The 15,200-nt window shown below is 38.0% G+C and overlaps 1 long non-coding RNA gene across 1 annotated transcript; it reads right to left on the bottom strand.

Annotated features, from left to right (window-relative positions):
* Positions 1–379: 379 nt before the first annotated feature.
* On the bottom strand, positions 380–13,068 carry LOC134298455 (uncharacterized). Its single transcript, XR_010005554.1, has 2 exons — positions 12,885–13,068; positions 380–11,225 (listed from the first exon to the last, which is right to left on the bottom strand). It is a non-coding gene; the product is annotated as an uncharacterized LOC134298455 (long non-coding RNA).
* Between the last annotated feature and the right edge of the window lie 2,132 nt (positions 13,069–15,200).

Genomic DNA, 15,200 nt, shown 5'->3' with positions numbered 1-15,200 from the left:
GTTTTTATTCCTCTGTTGCCTTGGAGCCTGAGGGCAGGCCAGCTGTGTGTGCTCAGTTTCCCCAGACGCTCAGAAGACTTGATTAGATTGCACTAATTATGGCATTGGATGAGGCTGCGATTCACGACTAAGCAGCTGGATTTAAATATCACAGATTATGCCATCCACTCACTGGGAATTCGCAATGTTTTTATCCAGCATTAAACCAAACTTTACAATATTTGTTATAGCACTAGTTATTCACTTTAGCATTCATAAAAGATACCTGAAGTTTAAGAATATGTGAAAAAGTACAAAAGACTATTTCACATATTACATGGCAAAACCTAATTTGGCGCTGAGCACTGAAACTTAAAGATAAATCTATGCCCAGCACTAGTTTTCTGACAAGTTCAGTTGTTTATTTATATCATTTTATACTTCTTTACAGTTTTTAAAAATCCATAAAGTGGCATACAATAAACATGAATAAGATAAAATCAACAACTAAAACCATAGTATTAAGGTGGCATGCATGATACATGTATTTAAAACACATATTTTATAGGTAGACTAAGTATATGTGAGAAATGTTCTCTAGCATTTGTTTGCTTTAATTTATTTCATTCTACATTTTTACATATTGAACACATAATCATTTATTGACTGCAATGAAAAGTATACATACTTGGATTAGTAATGTGCAATTAGGCTTTCTTTAAAAATGTCTTGACATCATGTGCACATTAAAAAATGTGAGGAAAATCCATATTTTTGTTGTTATTATTATTCATTTATGTTTGAGCTTTTCTCCAAAACTGGGACTCAAAAAGCACACAACTATAAATAAATGCACACAGGTATCCTTAAAGTTTAAATAAACTATCCAAGAATTGAAACCATTTAAACAAATTAAATTACAAGGCAAAAGATAAAAATCAATAAATAGTACACTATTTGAAGTGCTAGTTGTTTCTAAAAGCATATCAGAATAAAACAATGTTTTCACATGGCAGCAGAAATTCACTAGAAGAGAGTTGCCCTGACCTTCTTAGAGAGAGAAAGCCCAAAGCCTGGGGCGGCACATTTCTAAAAGCTGCTCAAACACACTTCAGTCAGTAGAGATATGTGCACATTAATGAATCCAGTTGAAAATATGCATGAAAATACTAGTTTTGTATTCGAAGAAACTATCTGGAACCAGCACAGGACAGAAACAGGAAAAGGAAGAAATCTTTGAACAGATTTCAGGTATAAACCTTTCCCTATGAAATTCATGGGGTCACCATAAGTCAACACTGACAGGTGACTTGAAGGTACATGCGTACCTAGATGATACGTAAAATATCAATGGGTTTTTCCTAAAAATTCATTTAACATGCATTTTAACATGGATACTATTGAAGAAGCTCAATAGTACATCCACGTTTAAAAAACATGGAGAAAACTAAATAATCTTCTGCTGTGACTTCCTTTTCCCAACATGAATATGCATTATTTAAAAACAAACCCTCCAAACATTTTATAACTTGTTGTAATTATTTCCTGATTTGTTGATTTATGAACTGTCCCTGGCTGCAAATGTTTGAAATAGCACATATAAAGGAAGTTGATGTGAATATATCTTTCTGAGAAGTCTTGCCTTTAACAAGAAGAAAATTATGGGCATGTCTTCTCTCTCTCTTTTTTTTTTATTTTAAGCACTTGAGACACACAGTCTGTAACTTGATCCAGCAGATCCATAAGGGATCTGAGTTTCTGAAGGCAGATGTTATCATAAAGGGACATTTGCAGCAGAAAGTGGTACTATTTGAGATGAACTACTGTAAAGTGAATAACATCCAGATTTTTTCACCCATTCCTGGTTTGCCTTTAGTTTACATTTCTTTCACCTCTGCTGTGGAGATGATCTGGGAACCCAAAGGGTGCTCACCAATGCGATGGCCCATGGACTGGCGATGGCGATGGCGATGGACTGAATGGCCCATGAGGTCTCTTCCAACTCTACTATTCTATGATTCTATGATCTATGATTCTATGATGAATCTCTGTATTACAGACTGGTGACTATATTTACAGTTGTTCTGATAAAAGCTTTCTCTAATAGCTAAAAAACTACCATCTTTATTAGGGCTGGCATCAATACCTGACAACCCTAGAAAACTGCCAGGGGTTAATCACATTTCCATAATCTCTAGGCTTTTTCTAGGCCAATACTAACAATTTAATTTCTCACAATATCCCTAATGTAGAATTATTTTGCATCAATATGGGAAATAAAAAAGGCAGCTGTCCCAGCCACCTAGTGCTTTTTAGAGCAGTGCTGTTTCTACTGTAAACTACTTTCCTTCACTGACTATTGTCCCTAGGTAAACCCATAAGTTTACCTGGCTGTTGAGGACATCCAGGATCTCTTCAAGGTTTTAATAGACTGGCCCTGATATGTGCATAGCTTAATATTGTTCTCTGTGGTGCAGAGGGGGGGAAACATATAAAAATCCTCGTCTCATCTATACTTAAGCACCAGGGAAGTCTACAAAGAGAAAACATCTGCACCACTCTATGATTTATATGTATGCATAGATATATGTATTAGTCATTCTTTATGCATTACATCTTGTAGCTTAAGGGATTGGGCTGTTATGAAATCCATCCAATTTGCTGCAATATAAAGCACATGCAATATAAAGTCAATGGTATAGACTATCAATGGGCACTTGTCAGGGGTGTGGGTGCATTGCTCTCCTATAGGACCCTGTAAACATGAACCCACAACTACCACCCTTTCTGTCTCTCTTATCAATCCCAAAATTAAGAAGGAAAGCAAAAATTGTCCTGAAATATCCAGTAGCACTTTTGAAAGCCCTAAACAATTCATTGCCTATTTTGCCACTGTGGAGTACTTCGGAGTCTTATCACTTTTGCCAGACCTTTGCAGGTGTTCTTTCACTTTATGCAAGCCTTTATTCAAAGCATGAAGTGGCAGGAAAAGTAGGCCTGATCACATCCTTGTCTGATGAACTGGTGCTGGATGAAGGAAATGCTTCTAGAGAGCTAAAAGAAGATTGGAGAGTTGTCAGAAAATATGGCAAAATGCCCTTAAGAGGTTCAAGGGAGGTGCCCTTGGCTATCTGTGGGCATCCCCTCCCTCCGCAATTTTGTATATGTGAAAAACCAGGTCCATGGAGCCCAGCAGTTGTAATTCACCAAGTTTTGTCCCCTGGGATAAATCAAGAAAGGAACAAATCTAGGATCCTAGCCATAATGCAAAACTTACCTTAGGAAGAAATAATTAGTCTATAGGCCTGCAACATAGACTGGTAGTTCTTTATAGCTCTATTGCCACTCTTTCTGAATCACTGAGTGTTGCCTATGTCTCATAAAGAATAACATAAATGCAAAAAAAAAATCTGCTATGGTCTAAGACACAAGAAGAGGTGAAGAATTAAATCCAGAAAAAAATGTCTTCTTCTCTAGTGTTCTTACAATTATTGGCAAAGATCTAACAGGAATGCACTGAAGTCATATTTCTTGAGACATGTTGGTTGTTCCTTATGAAAGCACAGAGAGATTAATGAAGGAACGAAAGCTAACATCCAAAGCAGCGGGAAGTTGACCTTACTTAAAAAATAACTTTCAACCTCCTTCTCCATAAATTAAAAGTTTCCTCTACTCAAGTACAGCTTTCAGAACAATTATAGTGTTTCATTATAATGGATGGAAATACTCAAGGTAATTGAACATGGTAAAATTTGTTAAGCTCTGGGATACATACTGCACAAAGGAATAAAGATGGAGATGCTACATATTTAGGATCATGACATTTTGAGATTCTAATGAATCTTGGCATCGTTTTCATTTATAAAGGGTAATACATCAAAATAAATTGGAAATGACATCTGTATGCCATGTATTCTAATCACGTTTTCAAATAATGTAATTGTTAGTGACTTGGTTTGGTTAGATATTGACTGAATAATTGTATTACATTAGAGCATTTTAAAGTGTCAGTCTGTGTTGATAAACTGCAAGATGTACAGCAATAGCATTATGCAGACCTAAGTAGTAGGACATCTGTCACTTATCTGTCTGACTGACTTCTAAATTGGTAAGGTTTGCAATGTTGGACTGTATCTTCTGGAGCCATGGAGACAGCATTGAAATGGGCTGGGCATAATGAACAGTGATGGGGAAGACAGATCTGTGTTCCATTAAGTTCAGTTTACATTTATCCATGGATGCAGAAGAAGTGTTCTCAGTCATACAATAAGCAGAGATAGATAGATAGGTAGATTAGACCTTGTATCTGCATCTATTGTGTTTGTGTGGCTCTGGTTTCCATGGATATAAAAGAAACTTTGGAACAACCTTGTTCCACCCAATAGGCATAGCCATAGGACAAAACTCTTCACATATTATATATTTTATTACTCACCCTGGGTCAGTGGTAGTGAACCTATGGCGCGTGTGCCAGAAGGAGCATGCAGCGTCCCCTCTCCTGGAAAGCGCCATGGCAGGAAAATAGCTCTTGGGTACAAAATGGAACAATTAATCATGGCCGATTCATTGTGGCCAATTCAGTGTGGCTGGTCCAGAATGGCCAATTGACCATTTCAGTTTGACTGGTTCAGTGTCTATTGGAGTTAACAATCCAAGGCTGCTCTTTCAGTGCAGTGAAAAGAGATGAAGGGTAAGAAAGGAAGGAATAGGTGGAAATATTGTTGCTTTCTACACCCCTTTCAGATCAGTACTTATGGGTCTGAACCTTTTCTCTAATCCCAGAGAAGCATCCCTGTGAGAAAACTCCCATAGACTTCAACAGGGACTCTTCTTTCTCCCAAGGCAGGTTCAGCTGGGATCACAGCCTCAAAATAGGGTGAAGAGCAACAGGCTTGCTCCAGCATAAGTGATGTTGGGTTTCACTGGGAATAAAGGAGCTGAAGTTTGCTCTTATAGGCATCCTAGCCTAGATGGGTGATGACAGATGGGGTTTGCTGGGCATAAATGGACAAGGGAACATGTGCTGTGTGTTTTAACTCTAATTCTGCCCCTCATCTTCCTAATCCCATCCCCTCCTCTCTGAAATAGCTGCCTGTTTATATTGCCATGCTGAAAGAAATAAAAATTAGACACACCTTAAGCACACTTTTTATCAGTTTTTAGTTTTTCTCAATTACAAAGTATACTACATATACCTCTACTACACATCTTTTATCTAATTATACATATTTTATTTTATTTCATCATTATTATTGTTATTATTATTATTCTCCCCTTATACCCCTATTGAAACAATTATTCTCACTAGACCATATGGATAAAGCTATGATCAACTGGCTGTAGCAAACCTGCCATGCAGAATCATCAGCAGTCAACCACTTGTACACAACAAGCCACAATGAATCTTCCTAGACCCTTTTGTGTATCCTCCCAGCCAATCAATGGCCGGAAGAAAGAGAGAAAGAGACACCAGTTACCTTGGTCTACTCAAACTTTATCGCATGACGGTGAAATAACACTGTGAACAACTCGTTGCCAGTCTGCCACTTCCCCCAATAAAGCTTTCCCCTGGGAAAATTCATGGTTAGCTATCCTTCTAGATAGTTAGCTCCAGATGAGACCAAAAATCTGTCCTTGCACTTTATTCCTGCTCTTATCCTCATTACTGCCGTATGACCTATGCACTTTATTTATTAGCCTATACTTTAAATTATTGTTGCACCAGTCCACCCACCCATGATGATAAGAGAAACTGATTTTGGTTGCTGGTTGATACCTTTATATATATTGTTATAATTTTGTTGTTTTATTCGGTCTACATTGTTGAATTGCATTTTTATGTAATTACATTTTAAACTGTGTTGTTCAGGCTTGGCCCCATGTAAGCTGCCCCGAGTCCCTTCGGCTAGATGGAGGCGGGGTACAAAATTAAATTATTATTATTATTATTATTATTATTATTATTATTATTATTAGTCCCAGATTGCACCATGATCTCATCACCTACCTTGTGAGATGGCCTGATGTGTTTCTGATCCAGCATGCTGAAACTGACGTAATATCAGGGGATTTAGTGATTATTTTTTTAATCGGACTTCACTGGAATTGCAAAGTTGCTTTTATGAAATTATGAGAACAAAAAGTTCCAGAATACTGGAACTGTGGAAGGGCAGAGTTACACTGCTAATGGGAAGTACAGCTGCATCACCAATGGATTGCAGTTGCAGTTGCACAGTGAGTAGAGAGGTATGATTGCAAGAGTCACCATCCCGCAAATGCCATGGGATAGTGACTTTGTGTGCTAAAGTCCAAAAAGTTCTGAGATCAGCATAGCTAAGCTAGCATAGAATGGAACCAAACCAGTATAGCTACTTGATCTCAGCTGATAGTCATTGCTAAAGTTATTTATGTATTTTTCTTATCTTTATTGTGTGCCAGTAGCATGCATTAGGACCAGTTTCTCTAGGTGTTTTTTTTTTTTAAAAAAACTTTTGAAAACATAAACTGTTTGATACATTACATGCATCTGCATAACCTTTTGCATTCCTAAATCATATCCACAATATTTTCATCAGTGTGTGTGTGTGTGTGTGTGCAAAAATATAACTCAGGCAATAGATGGGCTAGTGGCAGTACACTACTCAGCACCAGAAGCACATACTGAAGTGGGCAAGTCAACATGATAAATAGTACTTTTGGCACCGTGTTCTTCTCAGCCCAGCATGCAAAGCATTCTCTCAGAAATAAGTGTTTTCTCATTTCAATGCAAATTATACGTTGGTTCTGGCCTCTTAGTTATTCTCAACTTAGCCTGAAACAATTTTTGATTGAAGTGGCTAAGTTTGCTAGCTGTACATTTCCTTTATAACAATAAGGAGATATCAAGGATGCCTGTTGTTGTCTTTAAAGCCACCCCCACACCTGGTAAAATGGAAAGTGGATTAAATAAAATTGGAGAAATCACCATGCACTCATTAAGTATTAATAGGCCTAAGATCACATTGTATTTGCTTCAAAAGGGAGGGGGAGTTCTTTTTGAATTGAAAGACTATTTCAATAATTTATCCTTAGATAAGAAATGTGTAAGGTATGTAAAAAATGGAGTTTCACATATCTTATAAAAACATGCTTTGAGTTCATTTAAGGTTTTCCTGAAAATTCAGGTCAATTTTTTTATTTAGAAAAGTATCCAAACTGATTTGTTCATCACAAATGAGTTTTACATCCAAAGAAAACAAGTTTCCTTCAAAGGGTTGAGCTCCTGGTGGCAAATTGTGGAAGTACTCTAAGTTGTTTGTTGCATTTCCAAACAAAATGAAAGCTCAGACAATTGTTTGTGCACAGATAAGTTTTAACTGGAAGGCATCTTTAAAAATCCTGTTTTGCTTACAAAAATGTTTTTTCCCACTTTCCCTGTGTGCTTCTCAAAATGCCTTTTTTTTTTGACAAATTCTGTGGGCCTTCCAAAGAAAAACTGGAAGAACTTTCTGTCTGCTGCAGAAATTAATTTAAAAACCTTTGGACCACACACCTGGATGGCTCAGGTTTTATGAACTGTGAAGTACTGTTTCAGTCATCCCATTCTTGGCAGTTTAGGGCCTGGATATAAAATGCTGTTGGAAATCTGCTCAATGGTTTTTTAAATATCTAACATTTTTATGATGGAAATCATCCTCCCTCAAATCATATCTTGCAATGAGTATATGAAATGACCAACATTTATGGTGTTGAATTAGACCATATCTTTTTCTGAGTCTTTTCATATGATAGCTATATGGTATTTAGGTAAAATAACACTGTACTCTAGTCCTAAATGGAAATGGCCATCTCTATCAAAATGTGTCAAATTGCTTTTCAGTAAGAATCTACCAATTTCCACAAATGTCTTCATCCATTCAAGAGAACAAATGTGAGAGGCATATAGAGAATACTGAATGTGAGGGAAAGTAAAACTGATGTATTTTTCTATCCATAATCATATGGTTTTTAAAAATGGACTTATTAAATATTATGACTTATATACTAAAATTATTTGTGACCTGAGTAAAGTCATTGAATCTGCATGAATTAAATAACTACAAGTTAGGTCATCAATCGATTGGTGTAATTTATTTGGCATTACCCAACAGCATTCCAGCCTGTATCTTTGATCATATTGTTATTTCCAATTAGAGTGGCTCAACTAGTTGGTCAATGAGAATAACTTGTATATTGACTCACCATGTGTCCATAGCTTCATAGTTTTACTGTGTCCCACAAAATGTAACTGTAAACTCTCAATGGTAAACTTCTTTACCATTGATCTTTGCCTAGGCTGGCTAGGGCTGTTGGGAATTGTAGTCCAGTAACATCTTTGAATATTGTTCTGGGTTCTGCACTTCAAGAAGGGTTTAAAGGACTACAGCAAAGATTAACCATGGTTTGAAATGAGGGAATCCTAAAGAAATGGGGTTGGTAACTACAGCCTCATCACCAATTAGAAATCCCATCTGCAGCAGATAGTTAGTGGTCATGAGCTTGTCTGTGGAGGAAAAAGCCTTTGCCTTCTGGCAGAAATGGGACCAGACTAGCTTCTTGTGGAATGGAGTTCCACAATCTATTATTATTAGGGTGTTCCAAGTTGTCACTGGTAGGAGAAGAATGCATATTTCGTTCTCTATGTTGTTATTTGAGCCTTTACTACAACGGAATAGTTATATAAAATACAACTGTTGACATTATCACATGAACATGGAAATGATTTAGAGTAGAGAGGAGAATTAAATTTGGCAGCTTAATCTTTATAGCTACATGACAATAACATTGTTAGAAACAATGCCAAATACCCAGCTTTATTTCAAGAGAAATGAATTTAGACAGACTCTCTTCTAATTTCACCTCATGTTTGTCTCACTATTAGACTCTAAAAGAAAACTGCCCTTTTATATTTTTCATAATACAGAAATCAACTCATATTAAAGACTCTGCAGAGGTCTGTAGTAATTGCAGTATTATAAATATACTCAGCAATAAACTGATTGTCAGATTAGACACTGGAGCAGCAAATTCTAGGACAATTGGAGCAGATGTAGAAGTATGCAGTATAAGATGACATTAGAACAAAAGCAAATAATGGTGTTGCTTTAGCAAATGATAGTAATGGCATCTGGCAGGCTCTTAAACAAGATTCATTTAATAGTGTTAAAAATACCAATAAATAATAAGCAATGACTAAGGGTAAGCAGACAGTTTTTAAAATTTAGAAATAGCATTACCTGCTTCATAGTATCTTAACTATGTCTTAATGTACTTAGATTACAAAGACTGTACAACATTTTTTCCTGCCTAACTCTTTTATTTCTCCCTAAGAGATTTAATGGCTGCAATCTGGCAGATTTAGTAGGTCTGAAACATATCCCTTGAAAGGAGCAAAGGCACACTTAGCTCTGTGCCAGCTTTGGAAGAATAATTTTTCCACATACCTTCTCTGATATGAACATATGTGTTATGCAAATCAAAGTATACATATTTTAATCATCATCATCATCATCATCATCATCATCATCATCATCATCTATTTCTTACCCATCACTCCTTGTGGCTCAAGGCAGGTTACAGCATAATTACATATGAAAATGTATTTCTATAAATGATACATATTTAAATGTATTTCTATAAAAACATATTAAAATACACAGAACACAGATTAAACACAAGACATAAGTTTAAAATTCATGCTTAAAACTAGATGAGTAAGCTGCTGGAAGAGATAGGTCTTTAGATGGTTTTTAAATTTGGACAGATGTTCTAGCTGTCGTAGCCCTTCTGGCAGGTAGTTTCACAGTCTTGGGGCAGCTGATGAAAAGGTCCTCTGGGTGACAATTGCCAGTTGGGTTCTGATTGGTTGGAGTAGCCATCCACCAGATGAACTAAGTCTGTATGGGGCAGATTGTATAGGAGAAGGCGATCCTGCAGGTAATCTGGACCCAAACCATGTAGGGCTTTAAAGTTCAAAAGCAATACTTGGTAAATTTCCCAGAAACTAATTGGCAACCAGTGGAGTGATTTTAGGATGCTAATTCCTAGACATTCCTGTAACCAATCTGGATGCCATATTTTGAACTAGTTGGAGTCAAGGGTCTGGAGAACAAACCCTATGAGGAGCGGCTTAAAGAGCTGGGTATGTTTAGCCTGCAGAAGAGAAGGCTGAGAGGAGACATGATAGCCATATACAAATATGTGAGGGGAAGTCATAGGGAGGAGGGAGCAAGCTTGTTTGCTGCTGTCCTGGAGACTAGGATGCAGAACAATGGCTTCAAACTTGAGGAAAGGAGATTCCACCTGAACATCAGGAAGAACTTCCTCACTGTGAGAGCTGTTTGGCAGTGGAACTCTCTGCCCTGGAGTGTGGTGGAGGCTCCTTCTTTGGAGGCTTTTAAGCAGGGGCTGGATGGCCATCTGTCGGGGGTACTTTGAATTAGATTTTCCTGCTTCTTGCAGGGGGTTGGACTGGATGGCCCATGAGGTCTCTTCCAACTCTACGATTCTATGATTCTGTGATTCTATACACTATCATCTTCAGGTCCTCCAAATCTAGGAAGGGGCACAGTTGGTATAGCAGTCAAAGCTGATAGTAAGCACTCCCGACTGTTGCATCTACCTGAGCTGACATTTGGAGAGACAGATCTAGGAGCACTCCCAAGCTGCAAACACAGTCTTTCAGGGGGATGTATCCCCATCCAGAACTGGTTGACATACCTCCATTCCCAGATTAGGATTCTTGATGGCAAGCACCTCTATTGTCTAGATTCAGTTTCAATTTGTTTTTCCTCATCCAGCCTATTACCTTCTCAAGGCATTCATTCAGAGGAGACATGCTATTCTTAGCTGAGGATGTTTGGGAAGACATAGAGAAATATATTTGGGTGTCATCAACATACTGATAACACCCCACCCCATGCCTATGGATAATCTCTCCCAGAGATTTCATGTAAATATTAAAAAGCATTGGGGAATAGAATGTCACCTTGTGGGATGCCAAATAACAGTTCCATTTAACAGGTCCATATAACAGAGCCACCTTCAGAGAACATCCCTTCAGGAAGGAACAGAACCACTGAAGAACAGTACCTTCAAACTGCATCCCAGAAAGGTGACCCAGAAGAATGCCATGGTTGATGGTATCAAAAGCCACTGAAAGGTCCAGGAGAACTAGCAGGGACACTCTCTGTGTAGGTCATCAACAAACCTGCAGCTGTTAAGGTGGGCTTGGGTTGGGGGGGGGGGGGGGAGAGACAGGATAAAGGATGTTGCTTATTTATTTATTTATTTATTTACAGCATTTATATTCCGCCCTTCTCACCCCGAAGGTGACTCAGGGTGGATCACATTACACATATAAGCAAACATTCAATGCCTTTTTAACATAGAACAAAGACAAGACAAACATAGGCTCCAAGCTGGCCTCGAACTCATGACCTCCTGGTTAGAGTGATTCATTGCAGCTGGCTGCAGCTGTCTTGCTCTCCAACCTGCGCCACAGCCCGGGCCCTTATTAAATAAGGAAATACAGGATTGCGGCCTACCTTGGTTTCTATATTTCTCTATCACACAGTCTGTGGAGCAGCTTTTCCTAATCTATGCTCAAGTTGTGATGGGCATTTCAACACACCACACCACCACCGAGAGAGAAAGACTGTAGAAAAGCATAGCACTGTTTATCAGCAGAGCTAAATGCTAAGCAGATGATGCTTGACTGAAATCTGGACCAGCATTAGATGCAAAAGCATACTGGAAATAATCCTGTGGCGTATTTTATCATAACATAAAGCTGTAATGATGCAACTGTTAGTTCTCGGCCGGAGGGAAAGGGATGGCCAATGCAACAATTTTGAGTTGTTCTTTCAGTAAAGTGAACTGAAACCTGACAAAGTGAACTGAAACCTGTTGCTTAGTTACATAGAATATTGGCAAGTAGTCATAAAACAGCATTCTGTGAACTACATTTAAATTATTTGCAAGGGAAGGTGGATTTAAAGAGCCCAATCAATGTATCAATGAAATTAAATGTATGCACATACAGTAGGTGAAAAAGGTACCATGCTGCAGTCATTTCCAAACCTGGTACCTTCCAAATGTGTTAGATTAAAATTCTTATCCTCCTTAGCTATGAGGTAGTCCAGGTTGCCAGGTTCAGTAAAGCTGTTTTAGATGACTATGCAATAATGTCCCAGGAAATCAAAACTTTCTTCTGTCCAGGCATGATTCTTCAGGTGAACAAATTTATGTTTCTATTAAAGTGCCTTTATTAACAATGATGCCATGCATGTATTTTGAAAGCTGCTAATCCTGATGGCCTTAGTGCTCCAGTGTTCTCTGTTACCCTCCCTTGAATAGCACTGTTTGCATTCTTTTCCATCAAAGGACTTACTGAGGATCTGTCCAGGCATACAAGATATGTGCATATCAATGACACCAAACCTCAACCACTGCTCTTGCCATCTGATAGTTATTCATTGAGTACAGATGCCTGCAAAAGGAATACATCGGTACTGATGTGACGAAGAGATTAAATACTGGTTGGATAATATGACCTATTTGACTCTGTTCTCACACATGAAAGCAGAGGGAACACATAGAATTTCTGGTTTCCATTGTATAGAATTGTATCATTTGTATTACTGGTTCACTGATTACTTTCCTTTTTTCGTAGCAAAATGGTTCAGCAGTTGACTAGAGTGTTGTTCCAAGAAAGAAAGAACAAAGCATAGTAATTAGACCTACAACTCAGGGATATAGCCTGCATATTGAATGTCCTCTTCCCGTAGCCCCTAACTTTGAGACTGAATATAAGTGCCTTCCTGAAAAACAATTCCCCAAGCCAGGTTAATACAAGTTAGCCTTATTTGGATGGCCAAAATGCTTACTGTGTCCAGGATAGTTTTGCCAACCACAGGTGTGAATCAGCAATTGCTAATGCACAAGCCTCTCTTCGTATTGTTGCTTTATTACTGTCAGACATCCAGATGAATAAAAACTTGCTGGGAATTGTTGTCAGTAGGCTCTCAGCAATTGGCAGATATATGAGCCTAGAAGGGAAATGCAAAGTTTAGAATTTTATGCATGAAACACTGAGGAAAAAATTAAGATGTGAAGTACATCAACATTTTGGTTTGGATGGTAGAGGGGTTTCCATTTCTCAGCTCTGCACTATCGTAGCTATAAGCCTGAAGTTTGTTGAGTGCAACTTCTCCAGGAACAGGCTGAGCATTAAAGTACTAGGCTCTAAAAATGGGCCCTGGCACTTAAAACCCATCTTACTTTGTGCTGGAGAATTCTAGAAAGAATTCTTCTTATAGCATCAATTCATTTTTCAAGTGCTTGAAGAAAGCTGCAAGTACTTTTTAAAGTCTTGTCTTCTCCAAGTCCATGCATTGACAATCTTCATCCATGCTCTCCTTTAAAAATAATTCCATGAGTTCAAAATCTTGTGAAACTGGGGTTTCACAATTAATTGCCTCATGAAATTATAAAAAAACTGTCCCTTTAAACACATAAAATATTAATAAAAAGGAACATGCATTTTGGATTTACAAGACTTTCCCTGCTTTGTATATACTGCAAAGAAGAGATCTACTTTTCATTGCCAAGTCTTGCTTAGGCTGGGGGTTGGCAGAACTTGGCTGTTTTGCAAAACTGATGATGTTAATAAAAAAGGAAAGATGCATGTTGTGATTACAAGCTTTTCCCTGCTTCGCATATTCTGCAAGGGGGAGGTCTACTTCTCATTCTAAAACCTGCACAGGATGGAGTTTGCACCAGCTAGGCTGCAAATTGCTGGAACCCGTATCTGTGCCTTCAAGTTCTCTGCTGACTTATGGCAACCCATGAATCTCATAGGCTTTACCAAGGCAAGGAATACTCAGAGGTCGTTTTGCCTGAAAAATAGCTTATAACACCTTGTATTCATTGGTGATACTAACAAGCTAATTCAGTGGTGTGGTGAAAGACCTCTTGATAACATTTACAAAGCTAAACTTCACACCTATGCAAATATAGCCAATGTATAAATATTGGCTGCAGTGATTTGAACATGGTGTAGTGGTTTGAGTCCCTGTTCAGCCTTGGAAATCCACTGAGTGACCTTGGACACATGCAATTTATTTATTTATTTATTTACTACATTTATATCCCGCCCTTCTCACCCCGAAGGGGACTCAGAGTGGCTTATATATTTTATGTACATACAATATATTATATTATTAGCATTGCACAATATTAGCATTATATATAGCATGTTACTGGGGGAGGGGGCTCCAACTGATGGTAAGTTGTCAGTAGTCTTTCTTAAGCCTTAGAGCAGTGGTTCCCAATCTTTGGTCCTCCAGTTGTTTTCGACTCCCAGAAATCCCAGCTAACTTACCTGCTGTTAGAAATCATGGGAGCTGAACTCCAAAACACCTGGACGACCAAAGGTTGGAAACTATTGCCTTAGAGGAAGGCAAAGGCAAACCTATTCTGAACAAATCTTACCAAGAAAGCCTCATGATAGGATTGCCATAAAAGCACCATAATCAAAACCAACTTGAAGGTTAAAGAAGCAGCAGCGCCAAAGCAATGCTTGAAAGCAATGGTGAGTTCACTCAAGGTTTCCCTTAAGATTGCAATAAGTTAGAAATGATTTGAAAAAACACAACTATGGCAATCAAAAATTTCACCAGCACAAAGTAGAGAAGGTAAATTTGATTGCAGTCTTACATCCAATTCAAATTAGGATAAATTAAATTAGAGCAAAATAGTTGAGAGTCTGAAAGTACACAACACTGTAAAGACCCCCCCCCCCCCCAATCTCACTGTTTTACTTTAAGTGAATGGTGCCAATGCCTTTCCAATATTATCTGAGCGACTATTTACCTCCTTCATTAAATATGAAATTGCACATCCTGCACAAATTGTGTTGTTTGTGTGAACATAAAATTTCTGGACTATGTAAATTTATTTTGCTTGAGCTATAAGACATATTACATTCATGTTCAATCGGAAAGGGACATCTTCTACTGATGTGACAGTGACTAGTGGGTATGGCTGGAAGCAAATAATTATGTTCTTCAGCAGGCATCTGACAGTGATTTTTCAATGCTGCATTTCCCTGCAATTTCTAGAAGGATTTCCAGGCATGCATACATAAGGTCAATCACAGCAAACCAAGTTGAGAAGATATTTTCTTTTCCAAAATAGTAGGA

The sequence above is a fragment of the Anolis carolinensis genome, chromosome 4 (assembly GCF_035594765.1).
Source record: "Anolis carolinensis isolate JA03-04 chromosome 4, rAnoCar3.1.pri, whole genome shotgun sequence".
Taxonomy (NCBI): Eukaryota; Metazoa; Chordata; class Lepidosauria; order Squamata; family Dactyloidae; genus Anolis; species Anolis carolinensis.
The sequence above is the reverse complement of the archived record's forward strand: the minus strand, read 5'-3'. Positions and strand labels throughout refer to the sequence as shown.